Here is a 19,727-nt window from a genome sequence, read left to right as displayed (position 1 = left end):
TCCCTATGAAGCCTAGAGTGTTTGCTTTAGACTCTTAGCCAGTTTGCTCACCAGATATTAGCAGGCCAGAGCCCATGTCAGTGCCACAAAAGATATGTTTCACTAACACAGACAGCTTAATACTGGCTAGTGAATCTAGTATAATCAGGAGAAGAAAATCCTTTTTTCCCCTTATTGGCTTCAATATCTCTGAAAACCTAGGAAATCTGTGGCCATGTGTGTATAGGGTAGAATATATATTTCCTTATAAGTGAATCAATGTTGATCCTAGATAAGGTTCCAAAGGGGTTAACTGAAAAAACTGCTCAGACGTATGTGTGTACGTGCGTTGCACACACACAAGCTGTGACCATGTGAAGCCAGTATGAATTCACAAACAACAAGATCTGACAGACTAATCTAATTTCCTTTTTGGATAGATTGGCAAAACTGAGGGATCAAAGGAATGCATATCAATACAGTGTATCTGAATCTTGGCAAGACATTTGACTAGATTTTTATGATACTCTTATGGAGAAAAAAAGAGAAATATGTTTTAGATGATAACAAGCCAAATAATATATAATTACTCAAGGGATGCTAATTAATAAATAGATATGAACTGGCATAAATATCTTCCAGTATATCATAAAGTTCTGATGTAAGCTCTTCCCAAGTTGAAGTTTTCAGTTCTTAAATAAGGACATTGAGGACATTTGAGGATACTGATCAAATATGGAAACCATTTATCACTGGGATTTGAGTGGGGTGACCAACTTTTCCCAATTTGCCTCAGACTTTCCTACTTTGAGCACTGAATGTCCCAAATCCTAGGAAACCCCTTAGTCCCAGGCAAACCAGTGTGATGGTTAGTCACCCTAGATTTGAGCAGTGACTATGAGTTAGAAATGACCAGGCAGCAAATGACCAGTTCTGTCTGATTCATGACAGAACCCTAGTATGTTTGAGGAGCGATAAGTGGTTCAGGGTTGGAAGCAAATACTGGTACACAAGAACAGATAACTAGGAATAAGCTTCTACAGGATTTTTTAAAATTGTGGGGAAATATGCATAAAATTGACAATCTTAAAAAAATTTTTTTAATGCTTATTTATTTTTCAGAGAGAGAGAGAGAGCACGGAAGCAGGGAGGAATAGAGGGAGAGGGTAAGGCATAGCATCCGAAGCAGGCTCCAGGCTCTGAGTATCAGCACAGAGCCTGATGTGGGGCTCGAACCCCACGAACCGCGAGATCATGACCTGAGCCAAAGTTGGACTCTTAACCAACTGAGCCACCCAGGTACCTCCATAAAATTGACCATTTTAACCATGTGTAAGTGCATAGTGGCTTTAAGGTCAGAATTTTGTTCCTTCTTAAGGCTAACTTATGTGTGTGCGTATATATATATATTTTTTGTTTATCCATTCATCCCATTCATTCATTGAGGGACATTTGGGTTGCTTCTACCTTTTGACTTGTGAAAAATGCCACTATAAACATGGGTATACAAATATGTTTGAGTCTCTATTTCAATTATTTTGGGTACATGCCTAGAAGTGGAATTGCTGGATCATATGATAATTCCATTTTTAATTTTTGGAGGAACCTCCATACTGTTTTCCATAGCAGTGACACTATTTTACATTTCCATCAGGAGTGCACAAGAGCCCCAGTTTCTCCACATCCCTGCCAAAAACATCCTTTCTGTTTCTTTATTTTTTCATATAGTAGCCATCTTAATGGATGTGAAATGGTACCTTATTGTGGTTTTTCATTTCCTTAATAATTAATGATGTTGGTCATCTTTTCATGTGTTTATTTGCTATTTGTATATTTTCTTTGGAGAAATGTCTATTCGAGTCTTTGCCCATTTTAAAAATTGGGTTGTTTGTTGAGTTTTAATTCTTTATATGTTATAAATAGCCATCCTATGGGGTGTGTCCACAGACTTTTAATGCCATCAAATACATTGAGGAATATCCTCTCACAAGATGAAATTATTTAAGAATTTTGAACAGACAGTATGAAGAGATTTAAATTTAGGCGGTTTAGTCTGGAGAAGAATGATGAAAGGGGAGGAAAGCCTGAAGCAGGGTGACAATACAGAAGCTCTTCTCGTTATCAGTCAAGCAATAGTGAAGACCTTTGGTAGTAGAGTTGAGGAGGAAGAGATATACAAGAGATTTTAACAGGGCAATATCAAAAGGGCTGGATGACTGATGAGTGGGAGAAATCTAAAATGATTTCCCAGTTTGTTACTTAGGAGATCAGGTGGATGGTAGCATCATTCACCAAGCTCAGGAGTCGAAGGAAAGGTAAAGTCAGTTTTAGATAAATTGAATATGAGGTGCCTGTGAGGCAGCTACATGGATATGCCTCATTGGAACTCAGCTCACAATCTGGGCTTGAGATAGACTTGTCACTGTGTAGGTGAACCCGGAAACCATATATTGTCCAAGGACAGTGTGTAAAGTAAGAAAAGCATATTGATTTCTGAGAAACACCAAAATTTATGGGCTGAGCAGAGCAAGAGAAGCCCACAGAGAAGAGCAAAAATAAATATCCATGAAGGTGAAATTTATATGGATACAACTTCAGTTCAGTGTAAGGATGTTCTAAAAGTTAGAGTTGCCCCCCAAATGGGGGAAAATCTTTTTGGTGAAAGTGAGTTCCCAACTACTAAGACTACTACTTGCCGGGATGTCACAGGAAGGATTCAGTCCCTGGTGAGGATTTGGTTTTCGCGTTAAGAATATACTTTTTAATGACTAGAAAAACATACTCTTTCATCAGAAAACAACGAATTAACAAAACCCTGAGAGATCTTTACTTGTTTAAGACTTGAAGTTCCCAGGACTGATTGAAAAAGAAGAAATACATGAGACTTTCTCAGTCTTCCAAATCAAGAGCTAGGCATATCCCACTCAGAAACTGCTACAAATATTCTTGGAATATAAGCCAAAATAATAACTGTGATTCTCTTATAAATAATGCTTGCTGAAAGACTCAGACATACTGGCCAAAACACTTTGGTTCCAGTAAGAGAGCTTGCCAGCTCTTCGGAAGACATCTCCCCCTGTGTCAAAAGAAGGCTCTGTGTGTGTTACAGTTTTATTTACAGTTTTTAATTATGAATATTGGAACATAATAAATAAAGGAAATATGAATAAGAAATAAACCAGAATTATGCTTGTTCTCTGTCCCAAATCACGCAGTTTACAAAATCCCTGGGAAATGGAAAGCAACAGAGTAAAACCTCTCCAAAGAGCCGCTTGATAAATATTCCATCTTCTGGCTGGAAGGAAAGAGCAGCAACCTTTGCTTCTGAGTCCTTCATTTCGTCCTGTAACTTACAACGAGGCCCACCTGCCTCGACATGCTGACTGACAGCACAGCTGCATTCTGTCAGGCAAGGTCTGCTCCCAGAACCCACCAGACCTGGATGAAGTTCAGATCACCAGTTAATGCAAACTCATTACTGGTCTCCGAGGAATGGTAACTGACTTTCCAAACAAATACGAACAGTCTGGGAATTATCTCTATAGTCTACACATAGGCAAAGCTATTTGGAAATGAAGGCAATAAGTCCTTTTTGTGTCAAAGCCTGAATTATTCATTTTTTTTTGTCAGCCCTGGCATTCCCACCTCTAAGAAAGTGAGATTTCTATAAAAACTGCACCATTCTAATATCCTTTCAGTGTCAGTGATGATTTGAACCCTGCCTCAATCATTTATTAGCTATGTAACCTCAGCTTTCTTGCCTCGGTTTCCTTATCTGTCAAATGAGTTATAATACATTAAGAGCTTATGGGGGCGCCTGAGTGGCTCAGTTGGTTAAGTGTCCAACTTCGGTAATGTCATGAACTCATGGTTTGTAGGTGTGAGCACCACATCGGGCTCTGTGCTGACAGCTCAGAGCCTGGAGCCTACTTCGGATTCCGTGCCTCCCTCTCTCTCTGACACTCCCCCACTTGTGCTCTCTCTCTCTCTCTCTCAAAAATGAATAAACATTATGGGCGCCTGGGTGGCTCAGTCGATTAAGCATCCGACTTTGGCTCAGGTCATGATCTCATGGTCCATGAGTTCGAGCCCTGCATCGGACTCTGTGCAGACAGCTCAGAGCCTGGAGCATGCTTTGGATTCTGTGTCTCCCTCTCTGCCCCTTCCCTGCTCATGCTGTGTCTCTCCTTCTCTCTCAAAAATAAATAAACATTTTTAAAAATTAAAAAAAAAATGAATAAACATTAAAACAAAAATTTTAAAAAGAGTTTATAACAGCATGGATACATAGTACTCAATACTCATGCAGGATATGCAGGGTTTCTGTACCCATCGATTTAGAGGACTCATCAAATCAACTGATGTTCCTCCTGAACGAGCAAGGGAGGAGGGCCAAGGATGGTTAGAAAATTAACCTTTGGTTCAAAGTCAATATAGATTGCTTCACTCGCTGAGCTATTGGTTTAAATCACCTTTTCACACCTATTCTTCAGGGTCTAGGGTCTCCAATCTCTTCCTGATGAGAAGTTATTTCTCGTATAATGACATCCTCCAAATCTTCAGCATTCTGACCTGTGTGGGGTCATTAGAGTTCTAGGTGAGAAGAGGTTTGGAGGCAGGAAAAAAACAATTGCTAAGAGCTGATATCATCTAGCTCATCGATTGAGTTTTTGAACTAAGGTACCTTTCTATTTTAAGCTATCACCATTATCACCAAATCACAGAACTTTACAGCCGGAAGGGACCTATGATTATTATTATCAGATCCAATCGTGTGTGTGTGTGTGTGTGTGTGTGTGTGTGAGAGAGAGAGAGAGAGAGAGAGAGAGAGAGAGAGAGAGAGAGAGAGAGACAGGCAGAAATGCTAAGTCATTTGCTCAATATTTTTTAACAAATTAGTGGTAAAGAACTAAAATTCACCCCTCCTGGTTCAGTTCCTTCATTCATACTTTTATCCAACAACTATTTCTTAGATTATACTGATGTGCAAGATATTGAGAGTAAGGAGGTAAACAGTCTCCCTCAAGCATCTTATAGTCTAGAGGAGATTTATACCAAGTAGATGGGTACTATGTTTTAATGGTAAAATATTAAGTGGTTGTTGGGTGGAAAGATACTAGAAGGGCATGTTAAAATCTCCTGAAAACAACTCATCATCATTGAGTAGGACTTACTTTGGGTAACATTGTCTAAGGCTTTAGGGATATAAATATACAACGGCACAACTATTACCTTCCAAAGGCTGTAAAGCTTATCACAAATATAGTAAAAACCATCATATTGCATGTTATATGAGTGCTGCAGACAGTACAGTACCAAGGGGTTTAAAAAGATGGAGAGCTTGCCAAGGGATGGGGCCACTGGGGGAGATGAAAATGACACTAGGCTTTGAAGGAAATAACATTGTGTGCTCAAAATTTATCCCAAGAAAGCAGAATTGCGATTCTTCCTTATGTCAAATCTGATTCCGTCCCTCAGTATGATGGGTGTTCCCATGACAGTCTTTTTCAGAACTTAGAAGGAAGAACTTAAATGTGATGGCCTTAGAGCCTCCCTTCCTCTGCCATATGTCTTATTTTCTCTATGCTTACTATTATCCTCTCATGGATTTTTTTTAAATATTCAAATGCATTTTAGAGATTATTCACCTATTCTCTTCTCAGTATCCCACTTTAGCTGTTCCCCAACAAAGCCTTTTCCTAATCCATCCTCTTAAGACATATTTCACAATAGGTTTTTTTTTTATGTTAAATTTTGACATTTTCCAAATATAGCTCAATATGTGACTTTTAAGTAAAAAGTTTTCCAAACAACAAAATTGTCACAATGTTACTATTAAATGTCTTTTAACCATACAAGTGTGAATTCGTGTGCGTGAATTTTAAAATAAGTATTAAAGTCTACCAAATGAATGATAAGAAAATAGATTAATATCAAACGCCTGGGCATTATTAACTAAACTTGGATAAACTGGGGAATTTTCAAATCAAATACAAAATCATCAGCCCAAAATGATTAGGAGAAAAATGATTAGGAAAAAAATATGTATGTTGCATTTCCTAGGAATCTTCAAATGTTTGTTTAAGAATAGCCAAAGCAGGGGCGCCTGGGTGGCTCAGTTGGTTAAACGTCCGACTTCAGCTCAGGTCACGATCTTGCGGTCCGTGAGTTCGAGCCCCGCATAGGGCTCTGGGCTGATGGCTCAGAGCCTGGAGCCTGCTTCAGATTCTGTGACTCCCTCTTTCTCTGCCCCTCCCCCATTGATGCTCTGTCTCTCACTGTCTCAAAAATAAATAAAACGTTTAAAAAAAAATTTTAAAAAAAAGAATAGCCAAAGCAGGGGTGCCCTGGTGATTCAGTTGGTTGAGTGACCAACTTTGGCTCAAGTCATGATCTCACAATTTGTGAGTTCGAGCCCCACATCTGGCTCTGTGCTGACAGCTCAGAGACTGGAGCCTGCTTCGGATTCTGTGTCTCTCTCTCCTCTTCGTGCTTTGTCTCTCTCTCTCAAAAATAAATAAACATAAAAAAAAATTAAGAATAGCCAAAACAATTGCATTAAAGATAAGGTACCTAGACAACACTTTGAAATCATATTTCTAAAAATGTATAAATTTCCCAAGTTCCCTACCTTATTTAAAGAATAAGTTATTTTCCCAGGAAGGAAGCTTCACTTTAAAAACAACCACTCCAGTATTTTCCTTGCAAAGAAATAAGTCAGATAATTCCAACACATGGAATTTTACTTGGGGAAAATGCAGAAATACAGGGAAACTTTAGTAACTCTTTGGTACTAACTACCACTATGAAATTCCTAGAAGTTTTCTTCTTGATGAAAGATGATGAGATAATAATCAATGTCTACTAAGAAACAAAATAAACAAAAAAACCTGGAAACCAGCAGCAAGTGGTTATATGAGATCCGTATGATATTCTAGAAAGAATCTGGACTGGGATCAAGATGCCTGGATTTGCCACTTACAAAGCAGAAGAGAGTGACAAATGTATATACTTGTGAAACCATCAGCCCAAACAAGACATGGCATGTTTCCTTCACCCTAGAAAGTTCTCTAGTTCTCAAATGCCATCAATCTCCTCCCCCATCCCTGCCCCAGACAGCTACTGATGTTATTTCTACCACTATAAATTAGTTTTACCTTTTCTAGAACTTCATGTAAATGGAACCATATTATATATATTCTCCTGTCTGACTTTTCCTGTCCAGTTGTTTTCAAGACTCATCTATGTTGTCATGTGTGTTAGTTTTCCTTTCTGCTGCAGAGTATATCTCATCGTATAAATGTACAATTTATTTATCCATTCCCTTATTGGTGGACATTTGGGTTGTTTCCAGCTTGGGATCATTTTAAATAAAACTGCTATGGGGGCACCTAGGTGGTTCAGTTGGTTAGGCGTACAAGTTAAGCTCAGGTTATAATCTCACATTTTGTTTGCTTGAGCCCCACATCAGGCTCTGCACCGATAGTATGGAGCCTGCTTGGGATTCTCTCTCTCTCTCCCTCTCTCTCTCTGCCTCTTCCCTCTCTTATGCTTTCTTTCTCAAAATAAATAAATAAACTTAAAAAAAAACTTCCATGGATAATCTATCATCATACTATTTGTTTTCCATTTGTCTCTTCAGAGTATTTGTTCCTCTGTTTCTTCTTTCCTGCCTTTATTTGGTTAACCAAATATATTTTTAGTTTTCATCTTATTTTCTCTATTGGCTTCTTTACTGTAACTTTTGTTTTTAATTTTTAAGTGGTTGCTCTAGCACTAATGATATGCATATTGAATTGATCAAAGGCTATTTATAGTCCAATATTTTACCACTTACTCCTTATACCAGACTCTTCACACTTCCTATATGCTACTCCCATGTTACAAATGCAATAATTTACAAGAATATAACCCCATTCACCTGCCCTACCTTTGTGTTGTCATATCTGTTACTCCTTCAGAGCTGTCAACCTCACTTTACAATGTTGTTATTTTCCATTTAAATGATAAATGACTTTTATATTTACCTATTTACTTATTTCCAGCACTCTCCATTCCTTGCTATAGATTGGAGTTCCATAAAGCATTACTTCCCTTTAGCCTGAAGAATATCCTTTACCATTTCTTATAATGCAAGTCTTTATTAGAAGAACTTTTGGAAACTGTTTCTGGAATTCTTCTAAAATTGAATTGATAGTTTTTTTTTTCTTTCAGCAATTTAAGGAAATTATTCCACTGTCTTCTGATAAGTTAGCTATTCATTTTATCATTACTATATTGTAATTAATATGTCTCTTTCCCTTCTGCCTTCCAGATTTTCTCTCTCTTGGGTTTTCACCAATTTAATGTTTTTTTTCTTTATTTATTACTGCTTATTTCTCAGATATAAATCAATATTTTTAATCAAATTTAGGAAATTGTAGTCATTATGTCTTCAAATATATTTTATTCTCTATACTCAGTCTCTTCACTTTGGGGACTCTGCTACATGTATGTTAATCTATTTGATATTGTTCCATGGGCCCTGAGGCACTGTTAATTTTTCAATTTTTCTCTCTGTTCTTCAGATTAGAAAATGCCTGATTCATTGATTCTTCTGCCATCTACACTTTGCTGTTAAGTTCATCTGGTGAATTTTTTATTTTAGTTAGAATTTTCCACTGTAGAATTTCCATTTCTTCTTTAAGTTTTTGTACTCTGCTGAGATGCTCTGTTTCCCCATCAAGATCACACATTCCTTTACTTACTTGAACACATTTTTTTCTTCGATTTTTTTAAACATATTTATAATGGTTACTTTAAAGCCTTTATTGCTAAAACTAATATGTGGGAACTCTTGAAATTGGTTAATATTTACTGCTTTTTTCTTGACTATGAGATTTGTTTGCATGGCTAATAATTTTTGTTTGTATATAAAACTGTGTAGATAATTCCATGCAGAGACACTGGATTTTGTTCCCTCATTTTGAAGAGGGTTGATTTTTGTTCTAGAAGTAGTTTAACTGCTGATCAGCTTGAACTTGGGTAACTGTGGTCTTACACTTTTCTAGCTTGGTTCTGTGGGAATTCCAATGTGTTTCCCCCATTCCTTTTACTAGGTTATGTTTATCTCTGGGGGTTGGGGAAGAGGTTGGAAGTTTGAATTTTGTTACAGTGGATCTAAAGTAGGTTTTATTCTATAGTGTGGTTCTTCCTCATAAAGTATTACCTTACTAATATTTCAGCTGAAGGGCTGGAATGTTGATGAGATACTAACTCAGTCTCTCTATTCTGACTGGGCTGGAGTTCTAATGTTTTCCCGCACTGCCTGGACTCCAGCTTTCTGTAGCAGGGTCAAGAAATTGTCCCCAGACAGAGGGCAACGGTGAGGCTCATCACATGAGCTTTCCTCCTCTCAGGGATTACTTTTCTGCTGCCTGTGATCAAATGCCTGCAAACAGTTGCTTTGTACATTCTACTTAGCTTATAATTATTTATGGAAGGAGGATAGTTCCATGCCAGTAGCAGAAGCCCTTCCCACATATAAAATGACTTTGCTTTCTTGTTTGAATGACTAGGTGGTGATGGCCCCATTAAATGCCATAGAAAATCTGGGATCAGGAGCAAGTTTAGGATGAATGGTGGTGACTTAGGTTTTGTTCCGTTGCATAGAAAGTGTGAGAGAGGCTGGTAGAGATAGAGTTCATTCATTAATACTTATACTTAAAGTTGATCACCATTTATGCATACACAAACTATTCTTTCCTATTATGTTACCTTTAAATATCTTCTTTAAACTTTAAGAAATAAAAATAACATTGATTTGGACTCTTCCTTGAGTGACTTTAAACTAGAACCAACGTCATAGTAAAGAAAAGGCTTGTTTCCAAAGTAACTTGTCAAAAACTTGAAGGTTTTTTTTAAGGTGGAAAGAGCATCTATTTAATCTTACTGATAAAACTATGCCTCTCTTTTTCTTCCATGTTGCATGAGTATTACCATTCAGCTCTTGTAGACTAGATATAACTCGATGCCACACACATGTGTTCTGAAGTAAAACTCCTCCAATGTACCAACCACAAATATGAAACAAAGGTGCTGACACAACTGGAAGAACATGAGCAATAGTGATGAATATATTTGGGTGTTCCTGTGGGCTAAGGCAGGAATGAAAGTAAAAAACACTCTCATACAACTCTGAGCCATCACTATTCCACTAGACATTTCAGTTTTACCAGTTGTAGTAATAAGGGCGATTGGGGATTAGACTGTAAAATTCTCTTGGCAGTCATTCAAGGGCAGCCACTGTTGAGTAGAATTTATACCACATCCATTTTTGCATAACTGTGCAGGTCAGCTTCCCACTTGCATCCAGTCTATGGCCTTCCTCATACATGCTCAACAGCTAAGGGGACTGCAACCTCGAACCAAAGGTCCACAGGGATTTGTATCCTCTGTCTTCCCTTCTAAACATGATAAATGCTGGGTCTCATCACAGGGAACATTTGGATGCTGCAAATTTATCAATTTTACTCCCCTTCTCCCTCCTCCCCCTCCCCTCTATGGCCTGTTTCTCACTATCTCAGGTTCTGCTCTTGGTGGTATATGGATGTGTATGAATTTGAACTAATTTTGGTTGCATGAAGACAAACAGAAAGTGTTACAGTTTGCTTTGAGTGTTATGGCAGAAGTCAAAATAATCCGTAATGATTTAGTATCCATTAGCTAGTTTGGTGATCATTCGAGGACAGGCTGTATTTTATTTACTTTGTTTAAATTCTTGGTGCCTAACTCAGTGCCTAACCCATGGAAAGTGTGCTTGACAAATCTTTGCTCTTGAATGAATGACAGGAAAAGACACCTGTTGCAGTTACTTTGGCATAGGACACTTTACAGAAAGGTAGTATATTGGTATTTCGTCATCTTCAGTCCAAACTGCCCTCAGGTGCTTTCCTGACATAGTGGAATAAATTGTTTTTCACCAAAAAACAAAACAAAACAAAAAAATAGATGCTGATCAACTTTGACATCTGAATCCTAGTCTCATTAATTACTGCTTAGCTGTGTGGCAATAGACAAGCTACTTTAACATCTCTGGGCCTCAGTTTTCCCATCTGTAAGATGCAGGTAATAATTGTACTGACTTCATAGCATTCTTGTAAAGATTAAAAAATAAATAGCATTATACATATATTGGTCACAATAAGATCTTAATATATGGTTATTATTATAATTGTTGTTATGAAATACTTTTAAGGAGATAAATTAATAAGAATGCTATAAATAAATGCCAACTAGTAGGTTCATAAATGCTAACCAGAAGTAACAAATACACATACTTTGGTAATCAACCAAAATATGACTACAGACCAAGTAGAAAATAATAAATTAGTTCTTGTACAAGCAAAGATTATTAAATACTTGTAGCCTATTCTCATGCCTGAAGTAATGTACAGGTATATTTATTTACCCAATAACTATAGTTGTCTGAATTGTGTGCCTCCAAAAGTTATGTTGAAGCCCTAGTTCCCAGAACCTGTGAATGTGATCTTCTTTGGAAATGGGGGTCTTTGCAGATATAATTGAGTTACAACCAAGCATATTAGAGGGGGCCCTAAATCCAATGACTGGTGCCTGTATATGAGAAAGGAGAGGGCTATCAGATACAGAGACACAGATACACAGGGAAGAAGGTCATGTGAAGACGCTGGCAGGGAACAGAGTGATGAAGCCATGAGCCAAGGAACACCGGCAACCACTAGAAGCCAGGAAGGGGCACTGAAGGATTCTTTCCTAGTCCTTCACAGAGAGCATGGTCCTGTTGACAACTTGATTGGGGACTTTAAGGCTGCAGAACTGTGAGAGAATAAATTTCTGTTGTTTAAAGCCACAAAGTTGTTGGTACTTTGTTATGGCAGCCCTAGGAAATCAATACAATAACTTACGGCAGAGCGGGGGCGGGGGGCAATTTTTTTCTCCATTTTTAGATTTCATTGTGAAACAAAGCTTTAAAAATATCTTTAGTTGAATTTTGTTTAAAATATATGGTTTGTAGGCAGGAACTTCACACTTCATTTTCCTTTTTAAATTTTTTGGAGGGGAATGATATAAACTATGGAAAGACAACCGCAGGAAGAGGTATTTTAAACATGGGGATATGTTTAAGTAATGTTACTGATCTTTAAGGAGTGTTAGTTACATTCTAATAATGTGGAAGTTCTTTATAATGTTTTCCAGGAGACGGGGTTTTGAACTCTATGTGCAGGAAACCATTACTTTGGGGGAAAATATTGCTTTATGGGTCTCCGGCTGGGATTTTTAAGTGTTATGTATGAGAAAACATTGAAACTGGGGGAAGAGAAAGATGTTATAACAAAGTGATCTTTATTATGTTTCAAAATACCAAATTCTGAGGAGTGTTAATAAGCATCTTTCAAATTCATCCTTAGTCAATTGCTTTTGTTCACATTTCTGGAGTTGATTTTACTTGTGTTAAAAAAAAAATCTCCTTTGGAAGTAAAATCAAAATTTAAACACAAAGCCTTTCAACCAAAACCACACAATACTTTCTGAGAAATCACAGTTCTAGTTAGATTAGAGAACACACCACAGCTATCTAAATTATCAACAAACAATTGAGGTCATTAAGTACTAGTGGGTATCCAGGATTTGGGCAGTGGGCAGCATGGGTGAGAAGAAAGAGCTTTGAAGTTACACAGAGTCCAGATAGTTGTAGGACAATGGTCATTTCAGTTATACTTATCTTACCTTTTAGTTTTCACACCTATATAATGGAATGATTCTTTTTTAAAAAATTTTTAAATGTTTATTTATTTTTGAGAAAGAGAGAGACAGAGCATGAATGGAGGAGGGGCAGAGACAGAGGGTGACAAAGAATCTGAAGCAGGCTCCAGGCTCTGAGCAGTCAGCACAGAGCCCGTTGCAGGGCTTGAACTCATGAACTGCAAGATCATGACCTGAGAGGAAGTAGTACGCTCATTCCCACTGAGCCACCCAGGCGCTCCTATAATGGAATAATTCTTATACACCATTGGTTCTTGAAGGATTAACTGAACTAATATACACAAAATGGATACAATAATTTCTAGCACTTACAGAAGAAGCTCAAATATATTTTCTCCTTCTTCTCCACTGAATCTTTAACATACCTTTGAGATGACCTCGCTGTCTTTACATCCGGGAATTGAAGAGAGGCTGGATGAAATGCCAACACTATTTTCATAGACCCAAGTGATAGTGCAATGACTAGAAAATTCCAGCATCTGCCTTGGCAGCATGGAACCTGTTAGATTTCCCCTGGAAAGAGCAAAAGCTTTCCATCATACCGGGCTATGCATGGAATTGCTCGTTCAGGTGTAATCACATTCTGTCTCAGAGCCTGATTTCTGCTTACTTCGCAATTCCAGTATGGCACAAGGAAAAGAATATACTGAATTGGGAGCAATGAGAAATAGGTTGGGGTACATATCTCTAATCTATTTAGTCCCTAATTCCTACAACTGTAAATTCAGCAGGTCAGAATAGATTTATCTCCAAGATTGTTTGGGGGATATATTAGCTAAGGTATATTTTGGACTCAGATGGCCATTGGTTTGAATCTTGGCTCAACTACTTAATTGTTCAATTTTTGCCAAGTCATTTAACCTCTTGGAGCCTTAGCTGCCCCTACTGTAAAATAGCCAATAATACATAACTGAAAGGATTGTTGTAAGGATTCAATGAGAAAAGTATTATAAGCACCTGGCACAAAGCAGATACTCAATAAACAGTAGCTCCCTTTTACCAGAGGAGTATTTCTCAAATATAGCATGAATCAGCATCACCCGGAAGGATGTGGAAAAAAAAAAAGAGGTAAAGCCTCCAGAATTTCTGAGTCAGTCCATCTGGAGTAGGAGTAGGAGCCCCAAACTTTGCATTTCTAGTGACTTCCCAGGTGATGCTCCTGATCAGGTGTTGAAAAACAATGCTCTGCATCAGGAGTTGGCAAAGTACAACCCTTGGGTTCAATTTGGCCCGTTGCTTCCTTTTGTAAATTAAGTTTTATTGGAACACATACATGCCCACTGGTTTACATATTGTCCCTAGCTGCTTTTCTCCTGTAACAGCAGAGTTGAGCACTTACAACGGAGACTGTATAGCCCACAAAGCCTAAAATATTTATTATCTGGCCCTTTACAGAAAAGTTAGCAGACCTGCTGTAGGCTATCATGTGGTATTCTTCCTAAGGAGTTTTAGGGCTCTGACAATTTGTTTACAATGTATTTCCTGTCAGGAGGCCTAGATATCTTCCCAAATATTAGAAAACATAATCTCTGTAAGCCTGAAGACTTATTTAACTGAATCCATGGAAATATAATTATATCCTTGCACAGTGTAGCTGCTAAGATGTTTCTTGGTTTTGAACCCAAACTTTGGATAAGTTATTTCACTTCTTATAGGTTAAATAGTAATATTAACAGTACTCATCACATAGGGTTATTATGAGGACTAAAGGGAGTTATACACTTGAAGTACTCAGAAAATTCCCTTACGTATAGAAAGCCATCAGTGTTAGGCATTACTATTATTATTATTAAGGGGAAAAGCACATTCAGAGTACTCTGTTCTCAGAACCACATTTTCCCTTTCCAGGTTCTTCAAGCTTTTTAACTGGTACGTGAAATCATAAAGTGTATTCATTGTATGTTTATAATAGCAATATAGCCACTTATTCTAGTTTAAAATATTTTATCACAAATATTGTTATCTCTAATAATTATCAAAAGCAAAGAGACAAAATTGCATTTTTATGGGGATGATTCATTAGAACTAATGACGAAATTAATAGGGCAGATTTAGACAAATCTGTTCTTTCCAGCACTCCTATGTGGAGCCTTAAAGTCTTTTCTGAAGTGGGAAGGAGATGAAAGGTCCTTTAAATTAAAAAAAAGTCCGGCATATCGTCCGAAGGAATCTTTGTGGTCAAGTTTAATTTTCTGTCCTGAGTTGTTTGTTCTGAGTCTGAGGCTTTCCAAAAAAGTCTTGGAAAATAAGTTCTCTTCGGGTTCTATCACAGGGCTGTTTTGTTTGTAGAACTTTGCCTTCTAATAATCTTTGAACTTGAAGCGCCGAGCACACAAATGATGAACTACAGACGCTTACTCGCGACATGAACACAGTATCAGTCAGCTCCACCCTCTTTTCCATCATCTTGACTGTCATCTGGCTCTTACTTAGCCACGAGTGTCTTTTAGCTCCTAACAGGGCAACAGTCTTAGAGTAGGGCAGATCTCTGTTAGGTTTGTACGTTTTGTTTTTTTTTTTTTAGAACTCGTAAGCCTGGGTCTCTATTTCCTCTTTGCCAAAATGGGATAATTGACTAATGTGGGTATTGCGAATATTAAATCTGAGAGCATACAGATACTTTGCATAACTCCTGATGCATGTGAGGACTCCGCAAATGTTACAATTTTGTCTCCCACCCCCATTACCCTTGCCATTTTTTTTGCAGTCAAATGCTCTTCCCCTGAGCTATACCCCGCCATTTTTTGAACTCTAATGAGACCTTGTAAAGTAATCTGTCTTTACTTAGTCCTTTAAAAATGGTTGCCTAAGAATCTCGGTCCTTTAAGCTGAACTGTAGCCCTCACTCAGGCGGGAAGAGCCATGTGTGAAAGAATTAAAAGCAGCTGGGCTAGATACAGGCTTTCCTTTTAAAAGGTGGTTCAGACAACACTGGACAGTACAATGGGGCCAGAGGAATCACTTAGGCCAGGATAAACTAGCTGCTGCTAGGGAGTAATGGATTGCTGTGGAAGAAGCCTTGTAGTGTTAATAAGACAATGAACACTAGGGTTAAAAAATAGTAGCTAAGTTCAAGTTGAAACAGATGGAGTTGAAAGCAATGAAAATGGCCTGAGGCAGTTATGGGTGCAAAAAAAGGTGAACACACATATATTTTAGGAAATTGGACTGCTAAATTAGTAAGGGTACAAACAAGAGTTTGAAAAGAAATGTCCTCTAACCATGGTATTGCATAGGTCGGACTATACAGCATAAAGACGGTATTATTTTGATTAAAAATATGAGTAGGTGGAGAGCTTTTCCCTACATCTGTAGGGCACTTCTCTACTCTGGAAGTAAGTCAGACCATCTTACCAATATTTCCCCAATTCCATATTTCCTGGTACAACCTTGGAATTGCTGGTGAAATCTCCATAGGCCTGCCCATCATTGCAATTAATCCAAAGTTGTGGAACAAAACTATGCAGCTTTCTCTTGAATCAAATCCCAACTCTGAATCTTTAACTTTGAAGATAAAGCTGCACAGTTCAACCTTCACTTCCCTCTACTTCTCTGCTTTCAACCCGATAAACTTTTTTTCCTATTCTCCAAGCAGTGACTCTCTATTTCTTAGCTCCTGGTTACAGAAGTTGGCTTCATCTGTCCATCTCAAACACATCCAGAGAGCAGTAGGAATCACTTGAGTTTCAGGATTCCTATTTATTATGGTAGATGATTGAAAGGCAACCTGCAGAAGTCTTTTTTTTTAAATTAAAGTATAATTGACAAACAATATTAGTTTCAGGTGTACATAATAGTGATTTGATATTTTTATACATTATGAAATGATCCCCATAAGTCTAGTTACCATCTGTCACCATATTGGTATAACAATATTAAGAACTTAATTATCATTGACTAGTCTTGAACTAGTATGTGTACTTTTGTAAATAACATCTATGGAAGTTTCTTGTAACATTAAGCAACCAGAACCTCATAAAGGTGGAGAACTGAATTAAAGATAAAGGGTTCAAATATATTTTATTTGCTACAGAATATGGCACTTACACAAATTCATCTGGTGTGCAGTTTAAATTTCCACCCTAATTCTAATTAATGAAGAATTCAAACTTCAAAGCAAGGAAAATTTGACTGGATTGGTTTGACCAAGGTTGATCTGACCGAAACTTTTTAAAATCCAATTATTCCTAATTTATTCCAGAATCTCTGTTCCCAAAAAGGGCTTATATTCAATTGGCTGTGAACAATAATCATAGCTTAGTATAAATAAGCTAGTTATTTATTGATTAGCTGTTATAGAAACATTTTAGAAACATAAACAATGACAACAACAAACAGTTTAGAATTTATCTAACATCCTCAGGAATCGAACTACGGTGTCAGGGGGCCCTGTTATGGGTTATGTGACACCACTGGATGAAAGAAGGGGGCGCTGAGAATCTACTGAACAGAACAGAGAGAGAGAAGTACCCCTTCCTCCACCACCAGTGCCTGCCTTGCACAGCTATTAATTTGTAAAACTCATTCAGTCTTTCAAGATTAAATTATGGACGTTTAATTTCTCCAAAGAACTGGCTCTGTGGCAGAGAATTTATCGAGAGGGTCAGACAATTACACAATGGTCTTAGGACAATGTGTAAAAAGCATGCTGATGATTACAATGATGTCTTTGTTTTATGCCTGAGCATCTTAATTTTATTTGGCCTTCTTGATGCTGGCGTTAGAACACACAAACAGCTGTTTTGCATCAATGCTCATTTGGTACATTCCACATAGTCCATCAATTCGAAGTGCAATCAATCAATTCCCCAATTTTTCAACAACCACAAGGCCAGATAAGATATGCTTTCTTAAGACAAAACGGTTTCAACTCTGAAACCAGCAGCATTTTACACTAGTCATGCACTTTCTTCCTCTTCCCCACGAATATATTATTTTCCTTTGCTCTTAGCACCCATGACTAATAATACCCTGCCTACTTTCAGGCTGTGTGCTGTCCTCATCTCAACTTTATTAGTTTATCCAAATCCATTTCTGTGAGTGACCATCACAGATGGCATCTTTTATAATTAGCACGTTGGTCATACAGATTTAGTATTGTTTAGTGGATGGGAGGATAAAATTTGCGTCCAATGGCCCAAGTCCTCTCTCTTCTATGCCCTTCACTCTGGGATCCCCACTCATCAAAAATTTGTTTCTATTATCAAACAAGCTGAAAAACATCTTCCATCATTTATATATGTGAGTGGATACATGGGAACAGGGGGGAAGAAATGTGACCATATAAATCCACAATATCAATATTCTCAAATGCATTTTATATCTCATCAACATGCAAAATGCATCAATTTGCAAAATGCATCTCCTAATGCAGAAAGGTAAAACATTGTGAGAAACTCTTAACAGTTTTTTTATAAACAAACCACCACCACCACCACCAACAACAAAACCCACTGCAGTTAGTGTATGGCTTACATAGTAAAAATACCTAATAAATATTTATCAGATACCATTTAAATTACAGTGAGCCAAATTCCCTTTAATACAAACTAAACTTAAGAAAAAGAAACTATTTTAGGTATTCATTTTCCTAATAGCAGTTAATATGGCATGGTTTGGGTAATTTCATCCTGCAACAGAAATTAATGGAATTCCAAATAAATGTATGATCTATGAATTTGGCAAGGAGGGAAGAATAAAGGTGACACTGACAAAGTTAGCATATATTAAAGTACAAAGAGAAACAACTGAGATGAAGCAATCTTCCAACACTGCAGAAATCATATGCAAGCTATATGTCAAATAAACTTAAGTGTGCCTCCTTGTGTCAGACTTGTAAGGTGGAAAATTCAGTACTGGAGAACTTAGAAAATGACCCAACTATGGCTAATGACCGCTGTTTAATGGGAGAATAATATTCATTAGCTATTACTCGTGATACTTGTGGACATGATATCTTTCTTCCATTACTCAGTTACTAGAAAAATGAGATAAATCTAAGCCAATTCCTCTGTAATAATGTGCATGGTGTTTCCCCAAATTTGTAACACCTGAAGATTCACTTTCACTGTGTTTTCTTGGAGTAACACTGCTGCTGACCGAGGTAATCTTAGAATCTTCCTCTGAATGAAAAACTCTAGTTCTACTAATTGGGCTCTGGTTTGGGCCCCTAAATGGCTCTATCTCCTGATCAAGTTCATGTGAACGGTCTCCATCAGTACCATACCAGATTGCTGTCTCGATGCCAGTCCTAATCTGATCATGGTGCCTAATGAGTTCTAGTCCCTCACCTGCATACCTGTACTTAAAAATGTTTATTGTTTTCAATTGCTCAGTCCAAACATGATTTTATTGTTCCTCTGATTGTTAGCATGTACAATCATGCTACTGAACTTAGTTACAGTCTGAACGTGGGGCAGCACGCCAATCCTGAGATAAGTTTCTGCAATCAAAATTACCTGTAATATCAACTGGAATGAAGAGAAAGCATGGAAGTAGAGGTTAACGTGTCATAAAAAGAACAGAAGAACCTAGGGGGAAAGTACATCTCCCCACTTATTTGTCTTAAGATGTGTTTCAAGGATCTTCTTGGACTAAGGATCAAGACCATTTCCTGGTTGCAAAGGCTCTATATTATTAAAGCAAAGGGCATGGATTTTCCACCCCAGGTTTTATTGGCAAATGCCCAGCTCTGATATTGTACATGTAGTATGTGTACGGGCAATTTGAAACAGACCTTGGAGTCTCCAATGCTATCAATGATTATACTTTTCTCTGAATGTAAGCATCAACTTTTAAACATGTTTTTTTTTTTTTTTTTCTACCATCCTACCCCCTGGACCATGTCAGATGATTGTCCCATCTGTTGGAATAAAAGTCCTTATTTGGCCTGGATTTGGACTTTATTTTTTCCCCACTTCAGTCTATCAGAGAACACCCTAACTAACCCATCAAACCACGAGAGC

The sequence above is a fragment of the Panthera pardus genome, unplaced genomic scaffold (genome assembly GCF_024362965.1).
Source record: "Panthera pardus isolate Hobbes unplaced genomic scaffold, ASM2436296v1 HiC_scaffold_11, whole genome shotgun sequence".
Lineage (NCBI taxonomy): Eukaryota > Metazoa > Chordata > Mammalia > Carnivora > Felidae > Panthera > Panthera pardus.
Note: the sequence above shows the minus strand (reverse complement) of the source record.